We start from the raw sequence: 26,591 nt of genomic DNA on the forward strand, positions 1-26,591 counted from the left end.
GAGAAGTCTTCACAACATGTGCCAAAAGGGAGAGAGCCCAACACAGGAGGAAAAATAGCCCGACACCAAGGCATAGCGTTGCTGAGTTTCAGAATGCAGGGGACAAAAGTGTCCTGACATTAAAATGTCACATACGGATAATCAGGGATCAGAATGACCGTGGGCCTCTCCACAACAACCAGTTGAACAAGCCTTGGGAAATAAATGTGAAAGAAAAGTATTTTCCAGCCTTCACCCAATCAAACTATAAAGTATTTTTAGATGCATAAGGTTTCAAAAAATTTATCTCCCGTGCGTCCTTTCTCATAGGAGGAAGCCACCAGAGATTACACTTCATCAAAACGAACACGTAAACCAAGAAAGCGGGAGACACGTAATCCAGAAAGCAGAGAAGTCACTGCAGGATGGAAGAGAAAGGAAGTCCTGGGTGATAGCTGCCCAGCCAGATGCAGAAGGTCAGCAGCCCAGGCTGGAGATCGGCAGCTCCAGAAACACTTCAAGAGGTAGGATGGACAGAGTCGCTGTATTAGTCACGAGAGGCTGGGCCACACTGCAAAGCTCAAAGGTTTATTTCTGGCCATGCTGTGTGTTCGTAGGAAGGCACCTGGGGACAGCAGGTTGATGGAGCAGCCTCTGTCTATAACGTGCTCTTTGCCACCACAGAGGGCAAGGGAGAGCATGGACCCAAGGGTGTTACCCATCCCTTCTTTCCCACATACGAAATACATTTTCCCTGTCCCTGGGTGAGCCTGACTCATCTAACGTGCCTTTTAGTCTGAGTCTAGAGGCCAGAGACCGGATAACAGGAATTTGAGGTGAGGGACATTCTGTGGCATCCAGCCCAAAGCCCAGGACCCCTGTGGGAGGCACAGAGGCTTCTTCATGTAGTTCCTCTTGGTCTAGAGACCTACAGCCTAAAGAGTAGAGTAACACCTTACTGTCTTTTCCCCGAACCTTCTAAGTGATCCGAGGTGACAGTTTACCAAATATTCTGCCATGCAGTGCTTCGATGGCCATGCTTCCCGCCCTTGGAATCCGTTTTCCCACTGCCTGATCAGCCACATACCTTGGCTTCTGTTGTAGCAGCACCCCATTCCTGGTTACTGTTCATCTGGCCTAAAGATGAATTCTCTCGGTCCCCACTGCTCATACCCACACCCAATGCCAGAAGTGCAAAGAGACAGAATAACACAACAAACAGCCTAACTCAGAAAGGGGAGGAGGGGGAGACATTCGGTAGATAGTACCCATGGCAATCCTGAAACCGTGCTGGGCAGATACTGCCCCCTGCCCTAAAGTGAGACTAGTCCTTGAATAGCCTCAAGTCTGCTCGATGGGGGGTTTGGGGATGGGGCAGCCAGGGGTTTTGCTCCACCCTGGGCAGTTTTCCTTTTGCAGTTATCCTCCTCGGCTGCACAGGAAGTGGATATTGGGGAAATACATCCTTTTGCTTTTGCGGGCTGAGCAGATTTCTCAGCCCATTTTCTACCTATAGAAAGTTGGAGACCAAGAGTTATTTTAAGTTCCAACCACAGATTGTATTAATCCTAGTTTTGGGCACTTCTAGTTTCTCAAAAATGTAGTTCCCGTCTCGCCTCTTCTGTATGCTTCCACGTGGTTTCATTGTCAGTCTCCGCTCACAGTGCTTTTCAAGACATGCCTCTCTCAATTCGATTGCAGGTCCTCTGAGCCTGTCTTTGATGGTAGAGTAACACCCCTACTCTCTTTTCCCTGAACCTTCTAAGTGATCCGAGGTGGCAGTTTACCAAATATTCTGCCATGCAGTGCTTCAATGGCCATGCTTCCCGCCCTTGGAATCCGTTTTCCCACGCCTGATCAGCACATATCTTGGCTTCTGTTACAGCAGCACCCCATTCCTGGTTACTGTTCTCTGGATCAGTCAGGATCGACTCACTTACGCTACGGTAACAAATAGTTCCTGAAACTCAGTGGCTGAAAATAAGAAAAGCCTAATTCTCAGTACACTGAGAGTTGGCTGGGGATTTTGCTTGTGTTATTATCATTCTCACCCCAGCACTCAGATCAACAAAGCAGCCAGTCTCTGACAGTCACCGTGGCAGAAGGAAAAAACTTTCTGTAAGGTCTTGCATTGGCCCAGAAGTGACACACGTCATTTCTGCTTATCACTGGTCACGTGGATTGTCTACTAAAGGCTGAATGTTTGTTTCCCCAGGATTCATATGTTGAAATCCTAACCCCAATGTAATGATATTTGGAGGGGAGATCTTTGAGAGGTAATTAGGGTATGAGAGTGGAGCCCTCATGAGTGGAATTAGTGCCCTTAGAAAAGAGACCCCAGGTGAGCGTGGTGGCTCATGCCTGTAACCCCAGCACTTTGGGATGCTGAGGCGGGCTCAGCACTTGAGGTCAGGAGTTCGAGACCAGCCTGGCCAACACGGTGAAACCCCACCTCACTAAAAAAAATACAAAAATTTGCCAGGTGTGTTGGTGCGAACCTGTAATCCCAGCTACTTGGGAGGCAGAGGTAGGAGAACACAGGAGGCGGTGATTGCAGTTAACTGAGATCGTGACACTGCACTCCAGCCTTGGTGACAGAGGAAGACTGTCTCAAAAAAAGAAAGGAGACCCCAGAGTACTCCCTGGCCCCTTCCACCACGTGAGGTCATAGAAAGGAGATGGCCCTGTGTAAAGCAGAAGGCAGGCCTTCACCAGACACAGGCCCCTGCCAGTTCCTCGATCTTGGACTTTCCCGCCTCTAGAACTGGGAGACATAAATTTTCGTTGTTCATAAGCCACCCAGTTTATGGTTATTTTGTAATAGCAGCATGGACAGACTAAGACACCATCCTGTCCACAGGGAGCTAGGAATAGACCCATGATGTCCCCAGAAGGCAAGGAACTGAGCTATTCAGGGACACATTAAGAGTTTCTCCTGTCTTGAGAAGATTGAGAAAACTGGTGAAGGGTTTGGGATTGAAATAATGAGTAGATGGAAAACTAAATGAACAGAGACGACAATAACGAGCTCCAAAGAAAACAAAAGGAAAGTCCACGTACTTGACTACTTCGCACAGTTGCAAACCGTGTTGTCGTAACGGTAATAAGAATACGGAACTCTGATCTAACTCGCTTTTCTGCGTGGGTCTGGTAGGGGAACGGGGCACTCAGGTGTACACATGGCAGAGGGGTGGGAGGGAAGTCCCCATCTGCATAATGGGAAATCAACAGACAGCGCTCCAAGCTGGAGAACTGAGAAGCAGCAATGCAGTGCTGCTGTGGCTGGCAGAAATCCAAAACGGCCCCCGCATCCTGCCTGGGGTCTGTCCTCACCTTCGTTCTCCCAGTGTTTCTTTCGCTCAGTGATTCTGTGAAGGGGTTTTGCAAATGTGATCAAGGTCCCAAATCAGTTGACTGGAAGATAGGGAGACAGTGTCTGGTGGGCCTGTGCTCATCCCATGAGCCCTTTCAATCTGGGTCAAAGGTCAGAGACAGGGAGCTCAGAGAGAATAGAAGCAAAACTGGGACTTCAGATGAGAAACAGTCTCTACTGCTGGCTTTAAAGACAAAGGGGCCACGTGGCAAGGAACACGGGCAGCCTCTGGTAGTTTGGCAGTGGCCCCCGGATGGCAGTCAACTGAAATGGAGACTCCTTCCACATGAGCTTGCACAAGGACTCAAGCTCCGGAGAACACAGCCTGGGCAATACCTTGATTTTAGCTTCCCGAGACCCTGAGCAGAAAACCCAGCTGCACCACGCCCAGGCTTCTGCTCACAGAACCTCGAGATGATAAATGGTGCTGTCTCCAGCCTCTAAGCTTGGTTGTTATGAAGCAGTGGGAAACGAATACCCTGCTGTTTGAGTCATGGAAATAATCAGGTAAAAGAGGAAAAAGAGATTGCTTCTGGGGAGGGAAAAGGGAGGAAAGGATGGAAGGACTGCCGTGTTTCCTAACCTTGTAGAACTGTGACTCATCAAATGATGTGCATGTTTAACTTAGATATAAGGAAAAATGAAAATCAGAACATCAGAGGTCTGAGGTCACAGACACTGGCCGCCCAACTCTCTCCTCTCTTCCCACAGCTGGACCCAGTTCACTTCCCAGAAACCTTTTTTTTTTTTTTTTTGAGATGGAGTTTCGCTCTTGTTACTCAGGCTAGAGTGCAATGGCGCAATCTCGGCTCACCGCAACCTCCACCTCCTGGGTTCAAGCAGTTCTCCTGCCTCAGCCTCCCGAGTAGCTGGGATTACAGGCCTCAGCCTCCCGAGCAGCTGGGATTACAGGCACGCACCACCATACCCAGCTAATTTTTTGTATTTTTGGTAGAGACGGGGTCTCACCATGTTGACCAGGATAGTCTCAATCTCTTGACCTCATGATCCACCCGCCTCAGCCTCCTAAAATGCTGGGATTACAGGCGTGAGCCACCGCGCCCGGCCCTTTTTTTTTTTTTTTTTTTTTGAGATGGAGTCTCACTCTGTTGCTCAGGCTGGAGCAGAGTGGCACCATCTCTGCTCACTGTAGCCTCTGCCTCCTGGGTTCAAGAGATTCTCCTTCCTCAGCCTCCTGAGCACAGGTACATGCCACCACACCCAGCTAATTTTTATATTTTTAGTAGAGATGGGTTTTCACTGTGTTGGCCAGGCTGGTCTTGAATTTCTGACATCAGATGATCCGCCCACCTCGGCCTCCCAAAGTGCTGGGATTACAGGCATGAGCCACCGCACCTGACCTTCCCAGACACCTTTGCAGTTAGATATGACCAGGTGACTAATTCTTAACATGGGAGTGTAAATGGAGTGGCTGCCTTTGCACTGGGGCTTTTTTTTTTTTTTTTTTTGAGACGGAGTTTCACTGTTGTTACCCAGGCTGGAGTGCAATGGCGCAATCTCAGCTCACTGCAACCTCCACCTCCTGGGTTCAGGCAACTCTCCTGCCTCAGCCTCCTGAGTAGCTGGGATTACAGGCACGCACCACCATGCCCAGCTAATTTTTTTTTGTATCTTTAGTAGAGATGGGGTTTCACCTTGTTGACCAGGATGGTCTTGATCTCTTGACCTCGTGATCCACCCGCCTCAGCCTCCCAATGCACTGGGGCTTGTAAGAGAGCAGGTCTCCATCCTGTAGCTTCCTTTTCCTTCCTGCCATCTGCATACTTATGGCGACAAAGCTCTATGGGATGAAGGAGTCACGAAATGGAATGCGCCTGGGACCCAAAAGTCTTCTGGCCAAGAACATGCTCCTGAACCACCACTGCGTCTGAGCCACAGTATACAGTGGGGCCTGCCTGTTAGCAGGACTCAGCCTACCTTAATCAAGGTGGAAATGGGGCAGGGAAGAAAGACAACAGGTGCCAGATGGATTAGGGCTGGAATTTTTTCTAGAGTGTTGCTCTCTAGGGTTGGCTTCCTGGCTGCAAGGTGGCCACTCTGGGCACTGTCCTCCCTCCTTCCCAGGGCAGCCACTGCCTACAAGCCCTGCTTCTGCTCACAGACCCTCCCCTGGAGCTGAGGGTGGCTTGGTTTATCCAGGATATCTCATAGTGTCAGCGTTTAGTGCCCCCAACTCAGAAAGCGGGCAATGTCCTCCTCAGCCCAGGAATCATGAGTAAGCATTGAAGCCCCCCACATACCCTCCTACCTGCTTTCGACCTGTCCCCTCATATACTCATAGTGTCACCAAGGAATCCTTCCATCCAAAGAGGGCTTTGACCCCAAAGTTTTTGCAGTCCTCAAGGCTGACCATTTCAGAATGGGGTTGTTAGATGAGGAACTTCTGATCAAAACCCTCATCTTCGTCACTGATGGTTTGGTGTTTTACAACGAACAAGCCATTTTCTGTCATATGACATGGGGTTGGTTAGGGGAGAAAACTCTGTTTTCATGCCCTGTCTCCCAGTAGTCCAGAGTGCAAAATAATTCATCAAGTTCTAAAGGATGAAAGCCAACTTTGCATCTGGTGCACATTTACATGGGGAAAGATTAAAACCAGCAATGCTTCTGAAACTGAGCCATCTAGACACTGGAGAGGTATTTACAGTGTCTGCAACAAATGTACACGGGAACCATGTTAAAGCGACGGATGATCCCTTCTAGGCTTGCCAGAGCAGATGGCTCCTGCTCCTAAACATGACCGCTGACATGGGATCCCTGCCCTCTGTCCTGATCTGGGAAGATCTCCAGCCTTGATGACAATTGTCCGTTCCGTCCCCTCCCGCTGTCACTCCTTGGTGGTCTGCCATTCATAACTGGTGATCCTTTCCTCAGTTGGGTCTCAGGGTCAAATGCTGCATTTTAACCCATTGACTCTGAGATTCCTGCCAAGCCTCTGGTCAGTAGCAGTCAGCCCCCACCCATCAGCGCTCACCAGGCACATTGACACACACAGGAACTCTACACAAAAGGTGCCGTTCATTTCCATTTGCAGGTGAGAAAACTGAGCCTCAGTCAGGTCAAGAGTCTCCCAGAGCCACATGTAGCAAGATGCAGAGTCCAGGCTCTCGGCCTCGAGTCCTTTTGCCTCCCAGTGGTGCCCCCCACCAGCCTGCAGGAAGCTAGCCAGTCATCGCAGGGACTTACCAAATCAATTCAGGGAGAGCCAGGCTGGTTCGTTCTGGGCTGTCACGGGAATCCTGTCTAATGAGTGTTCTCATTAATAGGATTGGGAGGATTTATCATGAACAATGTAGGCTATCACTGCCTTGAATTCTGGGCTGTTTGCAGCTAGAACTGAAAAATGGCAAGGGTTAGCCATTCAGATACACATGAAGCCATTTTTCTTTTTGTTAGTGTTAAAGTGAGTACCAGTCGGTAGCATCTAGGCACCATCAAATCCCAGAAAGTGGAGCTGGAAATGAACTGCGAGGCCACTCGTGGTCAGGTTGAGCTCAGCAGTGGGCACACATGGTCCGTTGTTAACCTGGGGGCAGCAGGCAGTGAATCCTCAGTCTGCCATATTCTTCATGTATTCAGTTTTATGGGCTCTGAGCTTTCTTTGTGGAATGGTACATTGAAGAGTCCGGAGCTCTTAGACCTGTTTTTATAGCTCAACACATTGATTTAAAACATTTACGGAACATGGGTCTGAGTAGTTCTTTCTCTCCGAGCCTCTTTGAACTGGAGCTTTCTGATTTGGTATGAGGTGTGACTTGTTTCCTATGTAGAGCAGAGAACGACATGAAGAGGGATGTTAATATTCCAAGGGAAAAAGAATGCTTTCCCCCAGTGAAAGAGAAAGGAGAAGAAGTTGAAAATCAGATTTAATCATATTACAGGAAACTCGACAGCAGCCACGAGGCTGCCTTCTCCAATCTGAAGTCACTTCCTGAAAGTCCAGGAGTCATTCCCACTGGAAGCCACTGACTGGGACCCTTTGAGGGGTCTGCACTGGGTCTGGTGGGTGAATACAAGGTAGATCCTCGAACAGCTCCTCTCCAACGGGGTGAGAATGTCCATGGCTCTCAGCCGGCTCTGGGGTCAGTCACCAGCTGTCTTCCCTCAGTGCCTTGTGCCTTGGGTGGGCAGCCACTGAGGAAGTAGGTGCCCACTCAGTGGGGGAATTCTCCAGCCACATCTGTGGTCTCATTGAAATATCTCCTCAAAGACCTTTATCTGCCCAGGTGTCATTATAAAGCAGTACTCCTGGGCTGAGAGAGCTCAGTTCAGGGACTCCAGCCCGCGTTCCTGGGCCCACTGACAGTGAGACATCCAGAAGAACTGCCCATAGCTGTAACCACCCCAGTGGTGTACACACACTTCTACCTACAGCAGCTCCACTGTGTGCCCACGACACAGAGAGGACCAGCTTGTGCAGGGGCTGCCCCTGGTCTCAGGGAGACCTTCAGTGCAAGCAAGGAGGGACCAGGGGTCTCCTAAGCCTCAGCCCTGCTGAGCTGAAGGAACCCTCTGCTTCAAGGCAGAGACTGTTCACACAGTGTTGTTGCAGTTTCTTAAAAAATGGCCAGGCCAGGCAGTGGCTCACACCTGTAATCCCAGCACTTTGAGAGGCTGAGGTGGGCGGATCACCTGAGGTCAGGATTTGAGACCAGCCTGGCCAACATAGTGAAACCCTGTCTCTACTAGAAGTACCAAAAAAATATTTTAGCTAAGCATAGTGGTGCACGCCTGTAATCCCAGCTACTCAGGAGGCTGAGGCAGGAGAATCACTTGAACATGGGAGACGGAGGTTGCAGTGAGCCAATGTCGCACCACTGCATTCCAGCCTGAGCCACGGAGTGAGACTCCATCTTAAAAAAAAATGGCCACACAGTTTTTTTTTATGCTCTTGCCATTGAGTCTGGGCTGCTAGTGACTACTTCGGCCTGGAAGGGCAGCCTTGTGACTTCTAAAGCTGTGTCGTGAAAGGTTGGGCAGCTTTCTCCCGGCTCCCTGGGCACGGGCACTCACACATACCTCCACTTGGGGCACTGAGCTTCATGTAAGAAGTCCAACTACTCAGTCTGGTGGGTGTCTGGGGGTGGGTCAGCTGGGCCCAGATTTCCCTCCATCTCTGACACAGTGCCTGGCATGTGCATGGGGCAGCAGGTCCTCAGCCCTGATCTGTTGGAATCACCCAGCCTACCAGACCTCCCAGCTGAGGCCCCAGATGGGAGGAGCAGAAACAGATCATCCCTGCTGGGCCAAATTCTTGACCCACAGAAGCGATGGTTATTGCTTTAGGCCATTACATTTGGGCTTGTTACACAGCAGCAGTAGCTGGAACCAACAACTTGGTTATAGTTTCTATAAAGCAAGAAACTACTGGTCTAATGATCAATCGCAAGAAAAGGATCGGTTGCAACCCTGGGGGGAATAACTGGTGCTGCCGGTGTTAGGTCTGACGTCTGTACTTGATGGTTGGCTAAGGCATTTTAGGGGAGATTTGACCTATACCATATTTGACTTGGGGAATGACTCAAGACTTCTAAGTACTTGCGGCTGCCCAGTGGGTCCCCGCTGGTGAGCTCTGTACTTCCTCACAGCCAGCTTCCTCTGAAGGGAGGAGGGGTGCCCATCTGGCCACTGTCCATGTGGGATCCTTGCAGTGCAGCCGCCTCCTCAGGGACAATGGCCATCTGAGCTCTGGCCCTCCTGAGTCTCCACAGTCTCATGCTTCAGTACCTTCCTTATTGTATCGTTATTTAAGTGGAAAAATACGTTAAAGCTTAATAAGTAAAGCATTACTTTCTATAGGAAAGAACCATGTTTTCCCTTCTTTTCTGCCATCAATGGACTACTTTTCTATTTTTATGCATTATTTTATGCTAATTGTTTACTGTTAGGCAGCCATTGCTGCATTAAAAAATACCCCAAAACTTAGTGACTCAAAGTAACAATAAACATTTACTACCATGCTTTTAGTTTCTATGGATTTGGGAGTGGCTAAATCAGGGGATGCTGGCTTGGGGTCTCTCTGATGAGCTTATAGTCATGACATTGACTGGAGCTGCAGTTGCCCTAGACTGGGGTTGGAGAATCTGCTTCCATGACAGTAACTCACATGGCTGGAAAGTTGGCATTGGCTGTTAGTGGGAAACTTCAGTTCCTTCCCACTTGGACTTTTTCACAGAGCTGCTTGAGTATCCTTACAACATGGCAGCTGGCTTTCCTGACCTAGAGCAAGTGATCCAGAGGGAGAGCCAGGGGACAGCTGTTCTTCTCATGGCCTAGCTTCAGACATCACAGAGCATCACTTTTACCCTATTTATTTGTTGACTCTTCTGAGCTGTTAAGTCTGGCCCAGATTCAAAGGGAAGGAAATTCAGCTATGCCTTTTGAAAGGAGAAACTTCCAAACATTTGGAGACATGTTTCAAAACCACCACACCTACCCAGTATCTGTTATTCCCTTCCTTCTGTAACTGTACTCTAAGCAGCAAGGTACCTGGCTAAAAAACTACGTTTCCCAGCCTCCCTTGAAAGAATTGGTGGTTACTGAGATGTGAACAGAAGTTGTTAGGTAAGCGTTGCCAAAAGCTTTTTTAGAATGGGATCAAGTAGCTAAAATGTGCCCTTTGCCTCTTCCTGTTACTAGCTGTTTGGAATGCAGATGTGATAGCTGGTACTCCAGCAGCCATTTTATGAATGTGAGGCAACTCTAAGATAGAAATTATATGCTAAAAATCAAAGGGAAAACTGGATGAAGCCTGGGTCCCTGATGACATCATGGAGCCTCCCATAGCTTGCTTGGACTGCCTAACACTGAACTACTTTTATTGAGTGGGGTGAGGGACTGACATTTCTTGATACTCCAAATTTGTCATTTGGGGAAAAGTCCAGGCCTGCCCTGGAGGACCCTTAGGTGGTTAGCAAACCAGGACACTTTCACTGACATAATGGCCCCTCTGATCTCTGAGGGCTGATCTGCAGAAGAGTTAGGTGGTCTTTGGTCCCCTCTACCATCAGCCAGAATACATAGCTACTGCTTAGTCCCCTCCACCAGCAGCCAGAATACGTATCTCTCTCCTGCCTGGCCATCCTGGGGCACCAGAAGGGCAGCCTGGGGTCCTGGAGCCATGTCTCTACTACCACCCCTCTGTGGAAATGCTGCAAATCACCTCTGCTTTCCACAGCTGTTTCCTCACTGGAAATTGCTTACCATTGATGCGTAAAGTCACCTCACACTTAGTGGCCTAAAACGACAACCGCCATTTATTTTTTTTTCACTTTTTAAAAACTAGAAGTGGGGTCACACTAGGTTGCCTAGGCTAGTCTCAAACTCCTGGGCTCAAGTGATCCACCCACCTCAACCTCCCAAAGTACTGGGACAACAGGCATGAGCCACCATACCTGGCCTCCTTTTATTTTTAGTTTTATTTTTTTTGAAACAGGGTCTTGTTCTGTTGCCCAGGCTGGAGGGCAGTGGCACAGTCATAGCTGACTGGAGCCTCAGCCTCCCAGACTCAAGTGATCCTCCTCTCTCAGCCTCTCAAAGCGCTGGAATTACACACGTCAGCCACTGCACCTGGCTACAACTGCCATCTATTTTACTCACAGCTTTGATATTTGGAAAAGGCTTAGAGAGGATGGCTCATCTTGGTTCCATGCACAGTCGGTTGGGGTGGCTCAGCTGGGACAGGAAGAGCCACTTCCACGATGTTGGGTTCACATTGTCCTAATTGTTTAATGGGAGCTCAGCCACAGCTGTGAGATTGGGCACTTGGTTCTTAACCTCTAGATAGGCTGCTTGGGCCTCCTCACAGCCTAGGACCACCATTAGCCACTGGTGACCTTGGAGTCCTCACCTCACCACTGCCCAGCTCCAGGCCATCTCCCCAGGCCCTTTGGGAACCAGGCAAGTTTCCCCCACTGCCCACCCCACCCCCCACAATATGTTCTGGGGGATGCCCAGGGCCTTGGGGGCTGCCCTCGGCTGTGTCCCTAGCAAAGGCATCAGGCGCCTCGAGGAGCCTCGAGTCAGTGGCCGTGCAGGGAGCAGGTGCTGGCAGCTGCCATCGGCCCCACAATGTGGCTTTTGTCGGCCGGGGTGGCTGTGGAGCTCAGGAACAACCAGTGTCGGGGAACAATTCCCAAGGCTCAGCCTGAGCAGGGTTGCAGCTCTCAACAAAGCCACCGAGAGCCGTTGGGCAGGCGCTTTTGTCATGCAAATGCAGGCGGGGGCACCGGCGCGCTTCCCTGCATGCTAACCATGCTGCGATTCAGAGGAAGCCAGGGCACTCCTGGAAAGGCGGCGGCTCCAAGCTTCCCCTGGCCGGCCCTGCCTCCCCCATTGTCCGCTCCTGCCTCCAGCTTGGTGAGCTTCACGCTGGGCCCGGGACTCACAGTCTGACCAGGAGTCGACCAAACCCCGGGAGAGATGTGGAAAGCAGAGGGCATCACCCCAAAGTGTGCAGCTGGCCTGGAAGAAGACCAGGGAGCTGGGAGGGCTGAGCAAGGAGGCCCCTCACAGCGAGCCAAACTGCCAGCCCGGCTGAGGACAGTGGCTCCTGGGAGAGAGCCTGGGAGGCAGAAGGACTGTGCATCGCAAGGCCCCACGTCGGGTAGCCCGTGACTGGTTCCAGGAGAGCCTGGCTGGTGTGCAGAGGGCCCAGCCTCGGGCTCCTGGCACACAAGGCTTGCATGCTTGAATGGGGCTTGGACAACAGGCCAAGGGTCCAGGCCCTCTGGGCAGGGCAGGTGCCTCAGGGCCGGGCCTGCGTGCCCTCAGGAAAGGGCCTGACGGGCCTGGAGACTCAGGGTCCATCCCGGCCCCACCCCACCAGCCCAGATGGCGATTCAGCATGTGGCTGAGTTTATCGGAGCATCTGTGTGTTTACCTGTAAAGCCTGGATCTGAATAACTCCATTTTAGGGCCATGGTGAGATGAAACAGAATAATCCAGGTAAAAGGTTGAGTTCAGTTGTTGTAGGCTCACAATGCATGATATCAATGGACAGCAATTTGAAAAAATTTCCAAACTTAGAAATGCATACGCTAATTTCCCAATAATGTTACTTCTGGGAGTTTATTCTACAGCTATTCTCACATGTGCAAAACGACATATGTTCAAGGTTATTTTTCGGATTTGTTTGTGACAAGCAGAGATCAGAAACAGCCCAACTCTCCATCTAGAGAGCCTGGTTAAATAATTACGGTCCGTCCTTCCATGTCACGGGGTAGTCTGCAGACCTAACAAGAACCGGGTGCCTTTCGTGCACTGAGGCAGGGATCTGACCTCACAAGGAGCCACGAGGAAGAGCCCCCTGCACAGCCAGTGCCTGTGGCCCAGAGTCAGTGTCCTATGAAAGGAATGGAGCCCCATATCTCAGGGACCCTGGCGGCCTGCTGGACAATTACAGAAGGTCCACTGGGCCCAGGGAAAAGGTAGGGGGCAGCAGGAAGGGCAGTGTACAGGGCCCATCTCTCTCTGTCTCTTTCTCTCTCTCTCTCTCTCTCTCACACACACACACACACACACACACACACACACTTGGAGACAGAGACTTTCTCCTGCAAAAACAGACCGTCTTGGGCAAGGTAGGGCACACAGCTCTGCAGGATAGAATAACACAGCCAGTCACCATAGCAACAACAGGGAGTTGTAATTTTCAGACGGTCAGCTGTGCCAGAGCCCAGGGAGCGGATGCAGGCCACCGGCAGGGCTGCCTCCAGGCAGGTGCCCTGTAACCTGGGGAGTGGAGACCTCAGCCACCTCACCTGTAAAAGTAGGATGTGATCCGCACGCCGCTGCACTGTGATGCCTTGGAGCAGAAACTGAGAATGGCTGGGAGGAGCTTTGAAGCAGGAGGAGGGCTCTCCAAAGCGTTTGAAGCAAGCAGAGGGCTCTGCAAAGTGACGGCTGGCAGCCTCCCACAGCCCGCCAGCGGGGAAGCCTGGTCCCCTTCTCTGCTCCTGAATGGCCTCATTAGGGACGCCTATGTGCCTATGAATTATTGTCATAAAAGCATCTTTCAGATAAATGATGGAAGAAAGAGTAGAGGACAGGAAGGAGGTGGATTGCATCTCACTGGGCAGGAACACTGCTTGGCCTCTTGGGGGAATTTGGCCAAGCTGCCCACAGGTGCCCTCTGCATGAACACAGGTGTGGGTCCCCTCCAGGTGCTGTTGATTGCTTTCTAAGCACCCTCGCCCCTACCTCCACCCCACCCAGCCCTTCCAGCTTGCAAACTGTTTGCAGAGTCATTCTACCATGGCTGTCTCTCCAACAGAGAGCAGTTTCCCAGGAAGGCATCACCCTGACCACTGGCCTCTTCCCATGGCATGAAGCCAACCTCATGCTGGACATCGCTAGCGGAGCTGGTTGGACTATGACCTTGGTGGCAAGCACCTCCCAGGCCTGACCCTGCAGAGACAGGCCAAAGATGAACTCTGACCCCTGGGTGTGGCCACCCTGGCCAGCCCAGCCAGGCCCAGTGGGCAGCCCTTCTCCATCCCCATGGGCCTGGGATGCAGCGTCCCATTTTCCCTGGTGAGACTGGCCTTGTAGGCTATACCAGGGGCAGGAACTGGCAAAGCCATTCAGGGCCTCACCGAGGAGAAGAGCCGTTATTTGCTTGCCTGCCAGTTTCTGGAGACCTCCCCAGTGGCCTTCCTTTTGCAGGTTCTCAGGCAGTGCCCTCCCACTCCAGCCTGTGCCTGGCTGGGGGGTGGGGTGCAGGCCAGGCCGGCTCCAGGCTCCCACTCACACTACTGCTGTGGACTGTGGTCATATCCCTTAGCTGAGCTGGAAATGGAGAGGAGCTAGGCTTGGGGCTTGGGGAAGGGTCCATCTTCAATAGCTTAGTTCTCAAACTGTGTTCTGGGGTGAGCAGAGAGGGTGAGCCACACTCCATAGGCAGTGGTGAGTGCTTGGAAACGCCTTTTAAAAACCAGTGAAAGCAAATGCAGGAGTCTGCTGTGTCCCACATGCCATTCGTGACGTTTTAAGGCAGAGCAACACCTCGTGCTTGCGGGCAGGGCGCCCTCTTGGGCCTTATCACTCTGTTGGTGGTGGGTGGGTGGTTGGACAAAAGTCTGGGACCTCATTGCGTGAATTTGTGTTCCTGTTACTTTTCACATGCATTCGTGCTGGTGTGTGATCTTGAATCTTTATAGGAGTCATTTGATCTCCTTTGGAGGGATTTGGGAGTGAGGAGTTGGGAGGCAAGGCTTTAAAGGAGCCTGAGGTCGCCTCCCCTCACCCTCTGGCAGGTGGACTCAGCCCCTGCAGCCCCTCTTCCAGCCAGGCAGGCCTGGGCTTGGCTCAGGGCTCTGGGATGAGAGGCTGCGTGGGCAGTATGATGCCTCTTGGCTTGGCTGAGGGGCCTGGCACTGCCCTAGTCTTGTTTGGGGTGTGGTCTCTTTCATGCTGTATAATGACACACACACAAAAAGACCTTGTTCTTGAACAAACCAAGAATATCTGTCCCAGCAAAATGACAGAAATATTGTGAGAAATTAAGCATCTGTCATTTAGCTATTAGGCTCTATTTTAGGTTAAACTTGCCTTGAGATGACACTCCTTTCACCTTCAGTGCTGCCTCTCACTGCCCGGTAGGCACTCTGAGGCTCTGGGGACAATTGTTGGGCCTCACCAGGCCCCCATGGCCCCGTCTGAGATTCAAGGGGGTGGGCTCAGCCCCTGCTCAGTGAGACACTCATGACTCGGCATGTCCAGCCAGCCTCGGGAAATTTCATCCAGTTCTCCACGGTCCCCTTCCCCTCGTTGGTCCCCTTCCCCTCCACGGTCCCCCTCCCCTCCTCCACACCCCCATCTCCCACCCAGGTCCTAACGGCGTGTGGCACCCAGCGAGCTCCAACTCTCGCTGGACAGTGGGAATTGTAAAGGGAACAAGGTGCCCCGCTTGTCCCTGGCAGAGACAGCTCAGGGACCCCACAGCAACAAGGTCTAGAAACAGGCATGCACCATCTCCTTTCTGGACCAAGGCCAGAGGGACACACACAGGGCAGCTGAGGGGCCGAGGTCACCTTCAGGCCATCTGAGGATGGTCTGGAGCCTGTCCTGCTGTGTGCCTCAGTCCCTCGTGCCTGGCAGTGGCCCCATCCCAGCAGCAACCCCATTCCTACAGAAGATTCCAGTGGCTCGATTTCCCCAAGGATCACCACATCGGCAGTGCCTGGTACTTTGTCTCCCACACTGCTTTCAATTCACAGAAGAGACAACTGCCTTGGAGAGGCGACCTGCGCCTGCTTCCCCAGCCACTTCCAACTGCCGCCCTCACACCCTCTTCCCCAGCCTGCGGGTCCTCCCCCAGCCAAAGAGCCAGGGACTCCTGCTCTACAGAAGCTCATCCCTGGGCAACCTGACTCAAGGCCAGGGAGTGCGGAGTGGCCCTCCCGCCAGACGGCATGCTGCATTTTGCAGAATGTGCCGCTCCCGGCACCCCTACACGCTGCTCCCTGGCCTGGAACACATCCCTGGGCATCCCTTTTCTGCTCTGGGAGCCTTCTCTGCCCACATACTCTCCTGGCAGCTGAGCACGGTGAAGTTATTTAGGGCTGTTTCTGTTCGTTTGCCTCCTGGGCTTCCTACCAGACTCTGAGCTTCTGGGAAGGTTGGTCTGGACTTAGGGGACCCAAGATGGGCCTCAGGGTGTCCAGGGAGGGTGTGCAGACTTCCCTCTGTCCCCAGTTCCCACTGGTCCCCGCCCCATGCATACAGAAAGGCCAGATGGCAGGGAATGTTCTGAGCCCAGAGCATCTCTTCACCGATCCCTCCCTGAGAGGGGGTTCCCGTAAGATGCTGTCTCCTGAGTCCCAGAGCCCCTCAGGGCTGGGCCTTTCTCCACCGGTGTGGGGAAGGCCACCTCAGCAACCAATTGCACCTAATTTTCAGAGGACTGAAATGGGTTAAAAACCTTGCAAGATTCAGACCCAGTAGAAAGGCCTTTTTGCATTTTTTAAAAACCTCAATGCAGGCTGGTCGTGGTGGCACACACCTCTAATCCAAGCACTTTGGAGGCCAAGGCAGGCGGATCACCTGAGGTTGGGAGTTCAAGACCAGCCTGACCAACATGGTGAAACCCCGTCTTTATAAAAAAATTAAAACAACAAAAACCTCAATGCAAATCCAATGCGAAAAGGAAATAAAAATATCTGAGGGTGTTTCTTAAATTAAGCTTGACATGTTACTGTGTCATTCAAAAAAATAACCAAAACAGGCCTTCCCTGGATTTGCTTCTTAAACATTTAAGTGAAGGAGAAGCCATTTCCCTGCTGGCCCCTCACTCCAGATGGCCTAATCCCCGGGGACCTGCTCCAGGCCAGATGACATCTCCTGGTGGGCTGGCCATGGTGAGGCCCCCCCACTCACCTCTCTGCAGGGTCCCCAAGGGACCTCGCCACTGGGCAGCCCTGGCAGATGGGCTGTCCCTGCCTGCCCACACACAGCAGCCACCCCCACGAGGCAGGAGCTGGTCCCCGATGGCTGACGGAAGGCAGTTTCTCAATGCTTTGTTTGTAGTGAAGCTAGGGCAGCCCGAAGAGGATGGACTCTGTAGAGAGCCCACCAATGCCACCCTCATCTGCCAAGGGAAGAGCATCGCCAAGGGTGTTCCTGAGAGCAGGGGTGGACACCAGGGCCCTGCCCTGCCCCACACAGGCTGCAGGGGAGCTGTGCAGGGCCACACACGTTTGTGTTCTCAAGTTGGACAAAAGCAGTGGGGCTGGGGAGGGCCCGGGAACGGAGAGTCAGTGCCATCCCTGGTCCAGAGGGGAGAAGGTCGCAGCTCAGGAGAGCCCCCGCCCCCACCCAGCTCGGACAAACTCTGAGGCTTCCCACACAGGGACCTCCAGACGTGCCTTCCCGGCTGCCGCCCACCAACTGCTCTGCGAGGCTGCCCAGCTGTGCCTGCACGAGGCACCCAGCCAGCCCGGCCAGCACCAAGGGGTCAACACTGGGGGGGCTTCAGGAGCCACATTTTTATAAAGGCTGAAAATAGAGTTGGTGACTTTCAATTTTGCTGATTAAGAATGTCATCATAAAAACAATCTCTGTGTACCGTAATCATTTCATTTAAACAGGGTGTTTTAACATTTGAAAAAACCCACATTAAAAATAATAGAAACATTCAGCATGACAGACATTAGCAAAGCTGTCCTCTTTTTTCTCATTTCACTCGGGACCAGGGAGCTCTGATAGGAATCCCAAGGCAGGCTGAGTTGGTCCAGCTGGTGGCCAAGCAGTCCCAGGGTACCACACAGGCTCTGCTAGTTAGGGACTGACAGCCAGGCCTCTGCTGAAAGTTTCCTGTTCCTCAGACACAGTCCCCAGGGGTCCTGGGTGTCCCCTGAAGCAGCCTGGCCAGCCCAGGTGTTTCCTGGAGAGCGCCTGGCCCCAGGCCCTGGAGGTGCTGGGCAGGGTGGATCCTCCCTCCCCGGCCTGGCATCTCTGGCTTCCAGGGCTGGCACTGCTGGCCAGGACTGCCCCAGACACTCTGCGTGTGCTCAGAGCCAGCTGCTGCACACAGCCGCATTGTGGGCCTCCTGCTGGCGGGCAGACACGTGACAACAGAGGGTGGGTGGTGGGCTGGGCGGGTGTGCCCCACCTCCTTCCTCCTGGTCGGGGCCCAGCATCCTCGCATCTGACCCCACATAGCAGGAGCCAGGCCAAGCGTGGTTGGGGCCGGTGGGGCACAGACAAATGCCAAGTTGTGGTCGTAGTGCCCTGGAGGAGGGCTATCATGCAGGGTCCCCAACTGCACTCCTTCCAGGGACGGCCAGCACCCAGGCCACAACTTCACCCAGAGCCTGGTCCCTCTGTCTCTGCTGCAGCCCAGGGCCCCCACGCTCTCCTTTCTCTTGCAGTTGAGACCCAGGGCCTCCAGCCACTGGGAGGTCTGCCTCCAGGAGTGTAGCTTTCACACCAGTAGGAGGGCAAGACTGCTCTGCCCATGCTGCCCATGCTTTCCTGCAGCCCCCAGTCCTGCTCAAGCCTCCCACAAACAAGAAAACAAGCCAACTAGAAATACCCCAATGGAAAAGAGAGAGCCCTCCCTGGCCTGAGTGTTGTTTGGAGTGTAACCTTGGGAACCTTGGGTTCCCTCCTTCCTAAACCTCCCAACAACACGGCCTGCACTCTGGGGTGACGGGGATGCCCGGGCATGATGGGGCACCATCTGCACTGTGGAATATGATGCCATTAAAAAAATACCAAGACTCTACACTAATGTGGAAAGAATGTGTGCCCAGCTATTTCCCTGGAAGGCCCCATCTTGGTGAAGGGGGCACCACGCTCCTCCTGGCCCAGGCCAGGTGCTGCAGTGTCCCTCTAGAGTCCTCCCTCCCCTCCTTCCCTGCATTCCCCTGTCACCCCCTGTAGGGAGTCCAGTGCCACCGTCAGATCCCCTCTTCCAGGTCTTCCTCCGGCGGTGCCCTCCCCACAGGCTAGGAGTCTGTGGGCCCAGGAGATGTGCCCACCCAGACCTGTGCCCCTTCTAGACCACACATCTGGCCCTGGGGCCTAGAATTCCCCCCAGACACCTCCACCTGGGCCTCGTGGGCCTCCCCGGGTCTCTTCCTGATTGGGGTGCAGAGCTGTGGGCCTTGCGCCACAGGGTGCAGCTGTTTGCAGTGATAATCCCCACATGGGCCGTGCTGGGCTGGCTGGGCTGCACTAGCAGGGCTGCGGGACGGGCAAGGAGCAGGAGCCGGGGCCACAGTTCTGTGCAGAATGGATCCCAGGATCCTACACTTGACCCTGGCCTTCCGGTCACTGTGAAGACGTAGGTGTCGAGGTAAATGGGTTGAAGGTACCCCATCAGCAGTGCAGAAGGCTGAACACTTTCCTGCACTACGGCATTGTGATGCTGTGCTATCAAGAGGAATATGTGTTTGGTCTTTGTAGATTCCACACCCTCTTTCCTGGCACACAGCTTCTAAAGCCATCAGTGTCTTTTTGTGTGCTCTTGAGCGGGACTGGTGGCTGGGAACTCCTGGGTAGACTCAGGAGCGGGCTCGTTGCCAGGGAAACCAACCAGTAATTCCAACCAGTATGGAATTTCAGCTCCATACACCCCTCTGGAGAGGGAGAAGGGCTGAAGGTCAAGCTGATCACCAATGGCCAATAATATAGTCAATCGGTCTATGTAATGGAGCCTCCATAAAAACCCAAAACCACAGGTTGGGAGTTCACAAAGGGGCTTGGAGGGTGGTGCCCAGAGAGGCCTGGAAGCTCCGACCCCTTTGCCTGCCTGTGCTTGTCTTCCATCTGTCTGTTTACCTGTATCTCTTATAAGGTCCTTTAAAATAAACCGGTAAGCGTAAGTAAAGCATTTCCCTGCATTTTGTGAGCTGTTCTAGTAAATGCTTGAACTCAGGGAGGTGGGAACCCCTGATTTATAGTCTGTTGATCAGAAGCACAGGTGACAACCTGGACCTTCGGTGAGCATCCGATGGGACGGGCAGCCCTGTGGTACTGAGTTCAGCCCGTAACCTGTGGGGTCTGATGCTATCTAGGTCGATGGGGTCAGAATTGAGTTTCATCGTAGGACATCTGTTTGGTGTCTGCAGAGAACTGCAGAACTGCATTGCTTGGTGTGGGGGAAGCAACCCTCACTTCTAGAGACCACAGTGGTACACAGGTACAGCAGACGCAGGGCTGCCCTCCCTGCACAGGCGCGGAGCAGGTGGGCTTTGGGAGCCCTGAAGCCTGCCTTGACCTGACCCCACATCACTGCCTGAGCTGGGGCCCGGCCCCTCACTCCTGCCAGCCCCAAACCCACTGCTTTCCCAAGGCTCTCCACACTGAAGGGGCAGCTCCGACCAGACTCACCTATGAGCTCCAGGCCCAGGACTTCTCTGGGTTGTCAGCCCCACCCCAGGGTTTTAGGGTCGACCTCCCTCAAACCTGTCTTGTCCCCCATACTCTTCTCCCCAACCCCGGTGGGCGCAATGGTGGCTGGCCCATTGGCCGTGACCCCTTTTCCCCGCTGTTTGAGGCCCACCTTGATGTGCCCCCCTTCCCTGCCGTGATGTGGGAACCATCCTGGCCGGCCACTACCAGCTGTTTGACTCTCTCCCCACTTGCTGGGAGGCTGAGGACCCTGTCCGGCTGGTGAGACATAAACGAAAGTCGGCTGGGAGTTCCTGGCTAAGGTTTCCTCTGATAAAAGAGACCCACAGGAAGAAATAGTCTAGCATGTTCCACTGGACTTTTGCCATTGTCAGGATATCACATCTTTTACCAGCCGAGGGTGGGGTCACACCCTGAGGAGGGCTACACCCAAGGAGACACCCTGGAGCGTGGCACAGGGTACCCACTGCCACCCTGCCTCTGCACTTCCTGCTATGAGACCCTCAGTCCCTGTTTCTCCTCCAGCTTGAGCCTGGGTCTTTGTCACTTGCAGCCAAACAAACACCCTACACCTGGTGCTGCCCTGCAGAGCCTCCTCTGATTCAGTCCCTGGCCTCCTCCCAAGACTCAGTCCCTGCTGTCTTTGTGCTCTAGTTCCTGAGGCAGCACACCACCCCCTAATGTGTACCTGAAGGGCAAAGGCCATCCCGCATCCAGGGCTGCGTGCTGCCCTCTCCTGCCCCTCCTGGCGTCATGGTGGCAGGCCACGTGCCCGTCCAATAGAGTCAGTAGAGTTTGTTGACACAATGCATTTTTTTTTTTGTAGGACATCCACTGGTGAACCTGCTCATTTTGTTGTGCAATATCTTTAAAGTCCACATGGTATTAGATTTCTGAAGTAGGAAAACATTTCTCCCTCCCTAGAGATTAATTAACAGCTGCTATTACAGGTCTGCAGTCTCTAATGCACAGTTCCAAATTCTAAGTATTCCTGAAAACCAAGATTTTTTTCCTTAAGTTCGTGGTAAACTCATTTGGTGGCAGAACCTGACCTGGTCAGATATGAGGATAGGTAAAGTCTTAATGCGAATATTTGCACATTTCGCTGCAAAGATGTATGAGTTTTCGCTTGGTAATGAGTTACCACCCACATCCGTTGCGGTGTTACTTAACGTACATACGCGCTTTACTACGGGTCTAAACTCCAAATGTTCTCAATCAAAAGCATCCATCCCCAAGGGTTTCTGATAAGGAATCACGGAACTGTGCTAGATAGCAAGCGCTTTGTAACGCTCCTTATTCCCCCGCCTCCCCGCTTTTTTTTTTGCCTTGACTGACAAGAAGGTGAAATTTAAATAATTAAGCGTATTCACAGCAACAAGCCTTTGTCTTCAGTTTCTTAGTCCAGTGCTCCTGTCTTTTTGTAACTTGCTTTTAAAAAGAATTATTTCCACAATCTAGCTTTCTTGAATTGATGTCTTTTATTCAATTCTGGTTCACAACATTATTTTTCTAAATAAAATGAAGATAAACTTACAGCAAATTTGTGACTCCAGAAGGCTTCTACGGACTATTGGGACAGATGGTCCATAAGTGTCTCTGTCTGCCATCCTCTCTCCTGGGGGAAGGAGGGGCAGGGCTGGTCCGATCGTGGATCAGCTCTCCCTGTGCATGGATTTTCCCTGTGCCTCACTGCATGCCCAGGGGAAATGAGACACTCCTACCATCCCAGCAGTCACAGCCCTCAGTAGCTTCTCCGTCAACCCGTTCATTCCACACCCATCCTGCCGCCATCCGCAAGTGGCACACGCCCACTTCAGGTCAGTGCAGTAAACAACTGGCTTGCAACTTTCCGTCATTAACAACCTCCCTAATTCTTCCATCAGACCCACCCTGCTAGGGAGATTCAAATACATCGTTTGTAGAAGTCCTGCATTATGAGTTCATTTTCATACGAGAATATTTGTGTGGATATAGTGATAACAGAGTGCACGTTTAGCTGGTACAATAGTGACAAGCACTAACCGATGGGGACTGTGGGTGATTCTTTTGGGGGACTCGCCATTACATTCTAAAGTTTCAATGATGTTACTTTTGCAGTAACAAGAGTGCAGGTTTGTGTTTAATTCCTTTGCAGATATGATTACACAGCCGTTTCTTAGGGTATGACAGTCCTCTTCTAAGAATCAGAGTCAGTGGATCTCCCTAAGACACTTTCGTGCGAGTGTCAGAAATTTACCTAAAACTGCAATCACGCTGCACAACATTTGCTTCAGTTGAATTTCTGAGGCTCTCTCTTTTACCAGATAACACTTTAATTTTCGGCACTTTGTAGAGACAGGGTCTCACTCTGTCCCCCAGGCTGCCGTGCAGTGGTGCAATCATAGCTCCCTCTAACCTTGAACTCCTGGGCCCAAGAGAACCTCCCTGCCCAGCCTTCCAAAGTGCTGGGATTACAGGTAGAGCCATCATGCTCCACCGGGTAACATATTTAAAAAAAGCTACTTAGAGCTTTGTCTGCATGGTGTCAAAGCAGTCCGATAATTCAGTCATTCTGGTTAAAATAAGCAGACTTTCACTTCTAGTTAAGACAGAGTACTGGCATCAGACCAGCCTTCCTGCTGCAAACAAGGAAACCAGACAGAATAGATGAAAAGACCATTTGCAAACAACAGGCAGTGCAGGCATGCGACCCCTCAGAGCAGCTAGGCAGGGAGCATGAGCCCTACAAGCCACCTGGCTCCTTGCCTGCGGCCATTTCCCAACCCTTGTGCAGAGAGGGAATCCAGCAGAGAACAGTGGTCTTGCTGAGCTGAGGAAACAGCAACTGGTGTTTGAGGAGGCAGAAAAAGGACTTCACAGGTCAGGCGTGGTGGCTCATGCCTAATCCCAACACTCTGAGAGGCCAAGGTGGGTGGATCACTTGAGGTCAGGAGTTCAAGACCAGCCTGGCCAATGTGACAAAACCCCGTCTCTATTAAGATTACAAAAATTAGCTGGGCATGGTGGTGCATGCCTGTGGTGTGTAGCACGCTATCCCATCTAGGTTTGTGTAAGCACACGCAACACTGTGTTGTTCGCACAACACAATTGCCTAACATACATTTCTCAGAACGTATCCCCTCTCTATAGTGGCATGTGGTGCCTGTAGTTCAATAGAGAACACAGAAAGAAATGACCCTAGATAAAGCGGTAATGAAGCTTTTTTTTTTTTTTTTTGAGACGGAGTTTCGCTCTTGTTACCCAGGCTGGAGTGCAATGGCATGATCTCGGCTCACCGCAACCTCCACCTCCTGGGTTCAAGCAATTCTCTTGCCTCAGCCTCCTGAGTAGCTGGGACTATAGGCATGCACCACCATGCCCAGCTAATTTTTGTATTTTTAGTAGAGACAGGGTTTCACCTCATTGACCAGGATGGTCTCGATCTCTTGACCTCGTGATCCACCCGCCTCGGCCTCCCAAAGTGCTGGGATTATAGGTGTGAGCCACCGCGCCCGACCTTGTAATGAAGTTTTAAAACAAGTCTTGAAAGTTTCAGGTTGATTCACGAAGGAGTTTGGTGCCTATCAGAACAAAATGCAAGACTTTCTAAAGGAAGACAACAAAATCCAGATACTCAACAGTATAATTTTTCAAGTCCAGCATTCCATAAAAATTATTAGACATGCAGAAAGGCAGGAACATGTAACCCAAACCAAAAAAAATGAGTCAGTAGTAACAGACCAAGAAAAAGCAGAGGTGATAGAATTAGTTTCATGGACTTTAAAACAACTATTACAGATATATTCCAGGATTTTTTTTTTTTTTTGGTTGCAAACATAGGCTGGGCATGGTGGCTCACGCCTGTAATCCCAGCACTTTGGGAGGCCGAGGTGGGTGGATCACCGGAGGTCAGGAGTTTGAGACCAACCTGACCAACATGGAGAAACCCCGCCTCTACTAAAAAATGCAAAATTAGTGGGGCGTGGTGGCGTGTGCCTCTAAACCCAGCTACTCAGGAGGCTGAGGCAGGAGAATTGCTTGAACCGAGGAGGTGTGGAGGTTACGGTGAGCCGAGATTATGCCAGTGCACTCCAGCCTGGGCAACAAGAGTGAACTCCATCTCCAAAAAAAGCTAACATAACAAGAGGAGGGTTGAAGTCACAAAAAGAAAAAGAAAAAAGAAGGGAAGTCTAGATCTGGAAAAATACCCTATCTGAAATGAAAAATTTACTAGATGGGGGTAGGTTCCTGATCTGGGCGAGATGAAATAAACAACTTTCACCTGCCTTTCCGCTGAGTGACACGATGCTTCCTGGACAGAAGGCGTGGGGTAGCCACCTGAGGCCTCTGAAAATGCAGAAAGCTGAGGGGCCACCAAACTAGTGGTGTAGGTCCCATTTACTTTTCCTCCAGTATACCCAGCCTGGACTCAAAGCCCCTTCCCCCAAAACCTGGGAGGGCGCATGGGTGTTGACAAGGAACACTCTAAGAGAAGCCCTCTTTTTCTGCTCTGAAGAGCAGGAGAGGGGACTCCTGACAGTCAGAGAGTTCGGGGAATACCCTGGTTATTTTTTCCGTCCTCTCCCTCCCAGCCTCAAGCAATCCCACAGCACCAGGGGCAACAATGGCAGTGGCTGTTGGAAGGAACTCTAATGGACAGGAATCCTTCTCTGACCAGAAGCACCGTGGTACCAGGGGTGTCAGACAAAGCGTCATTGTTTCTCTCTCCCTGTACCCTCCCACAGATTGACCCTGGATGCAGCCACAGTTGTGGGAAGTGTGCAGCACAGGCTTTCTGGCCACGGGATGAGAAAGGGAAGTTCTGTAGAGCTGGAGATCACGGAAAGAGAAGATCTCAAGCGAGTAATCCCATAGAGTTGTGTATGGATTTCTAGGCTCACTTCTGAGCTGCATTTCCATGAATCTGTCCCTCACAGCACACCACTGGCTTTGAGAATTGAGCTTAAGGGTAGACCACAACCTCAGGTCCCAGACAAGCCCATGGAGAATGCAGAGGCAGAGCAGATTCACATAGCTGCACTGTGGATTACAATATATGTTGTACCATGTACAATTGTATGTACCTATATTTTAAATTTTAGATGAAACAACTCTTTAAAAGCTATAAACTACCAAAAGCATGCAAGAAGAAACAGACAACCTGAATGGTCCTATGTCATTTGAAGAAATTAAGTTTGCAGTTAAAATTATTTGGGAACAGAAATTTCTAGGCTTATTGGTGAATTCCACCAAACACAGAAGAAATAACACCAATTTGACAAAATCTCTTCCAGAAAAATAAAATAGGAGGAAACACTTCCCAACTCATGAGGCCATCACTACTCTGATACTGAAACCAGGGAACAGTGCAGGAAAAGAAAACTACAAACCAATATCCCACATGAACGGAGACACAAGCAGCCTCAACAAAATATACTCAAATACAATCCAGAAATATATTTTTAAAAATACCTCACACCGGCCGGGTGCGGTGGCTCACGCCTGTAATCCCAGCACTTTGGGAGGCTGAGGCGGGCGGATCACGAGGTCGATATTGAGACCATCCTGGTCAACATGGTGAAACCCCATCTCTACTAAAAGTGCAAAAAAATTAGCTGGGCGTCCTGGTATGTGCCTGTTTTCACAGCTACTCGGGAGGCTGAGGCAGGAGAATTACTTGAAATCGGAAAACGGAAGTTGTGAGCCCGGATCACGCCACTGCCCTGCAGCCTGGTGATAGAGCAAGACTCAAAAAAAAAACCCTCACACCTAAATGGGGTTTATCCCATGAATGCAAGGCTGGTTCAATATTTGAAAATTAATCAATACAATTCACAATGTTAGCATACTAAAGAAGAAAAACCATATCATAATGTCAGTTCATGCAGAAAATATTGAAAATTTTCAACATTCATTCATAATTTTAAAAAAATCTTTGCACAAAGTAGAAATAGTGAGAGAATTCCCCAATATAATCAAGGGCATCTATGATGATAAATGCATTCCCTGAGATCAGGAAGAAGGCAAAGATGCCTGGTCTCATCACCCATATTTAATATTATATTGGAAGTATTGTCAAGTTCAATTAGGCAAGAAAAAGAAATAAAAGTACATTAATTTTATAAGAAAAATGAGCTGTTCCTATTCACTGGTGGTGGTCTATGAGGAAAACTTTGGTCTGCTGGACGTTCATTTGTGTGTGAAATACCTGCATATGGGTGATGGTAACAGCTTTCTTCTCAGCAGCAATCGTGATACTCTTCGCTAGGCAAACGAATAAATTAAATATCGTATATCCCAACAATGAAATATTATTCGGTGATGAAAGCAATGAGATATCAAGCCACGAAAAGACAGGGAAGAAGCTTAAATGCATGTT

The 26,591-nt window shown here is 51.2% G+C and overlaps 1 long non-coding RNA gene across 1 annotated transcript in view; it reads left to right on the plus strand.

Annotated features, from left to right (window-relative positions):
- The window catches only part of LOC144582957 (uncharacterized), a 31,021-nt gene extending 4,678 nt beyond the window's left edge, over window positions 1-26,343 (plus strand). Inside the window, exon 2 of the long non-coding RNA XR_013536524.1 lies at window positions 310-26,343. This is a non-coding gene — a long non-coding RNA (uncharacterized LOC144582957). The remainder of the gene's footprint in view (window positions 1-309) is intronic.
- Window positions 26,344-26,591: the final 248 nt, after the last annotated feature.

Source organism: Callithrix jacchus, chromosome 6, assembly GCF_049354715.1.
Source record: "Callithrix jacchus isolate 240 chromosome 6, calJac240_pri, whole genome shotgun sequence".
NCBI lineage: Eukaryota > Metazoa > Chordata > Mammalia > Primates > Cebidae > Callithrix > Callithrix jacchus.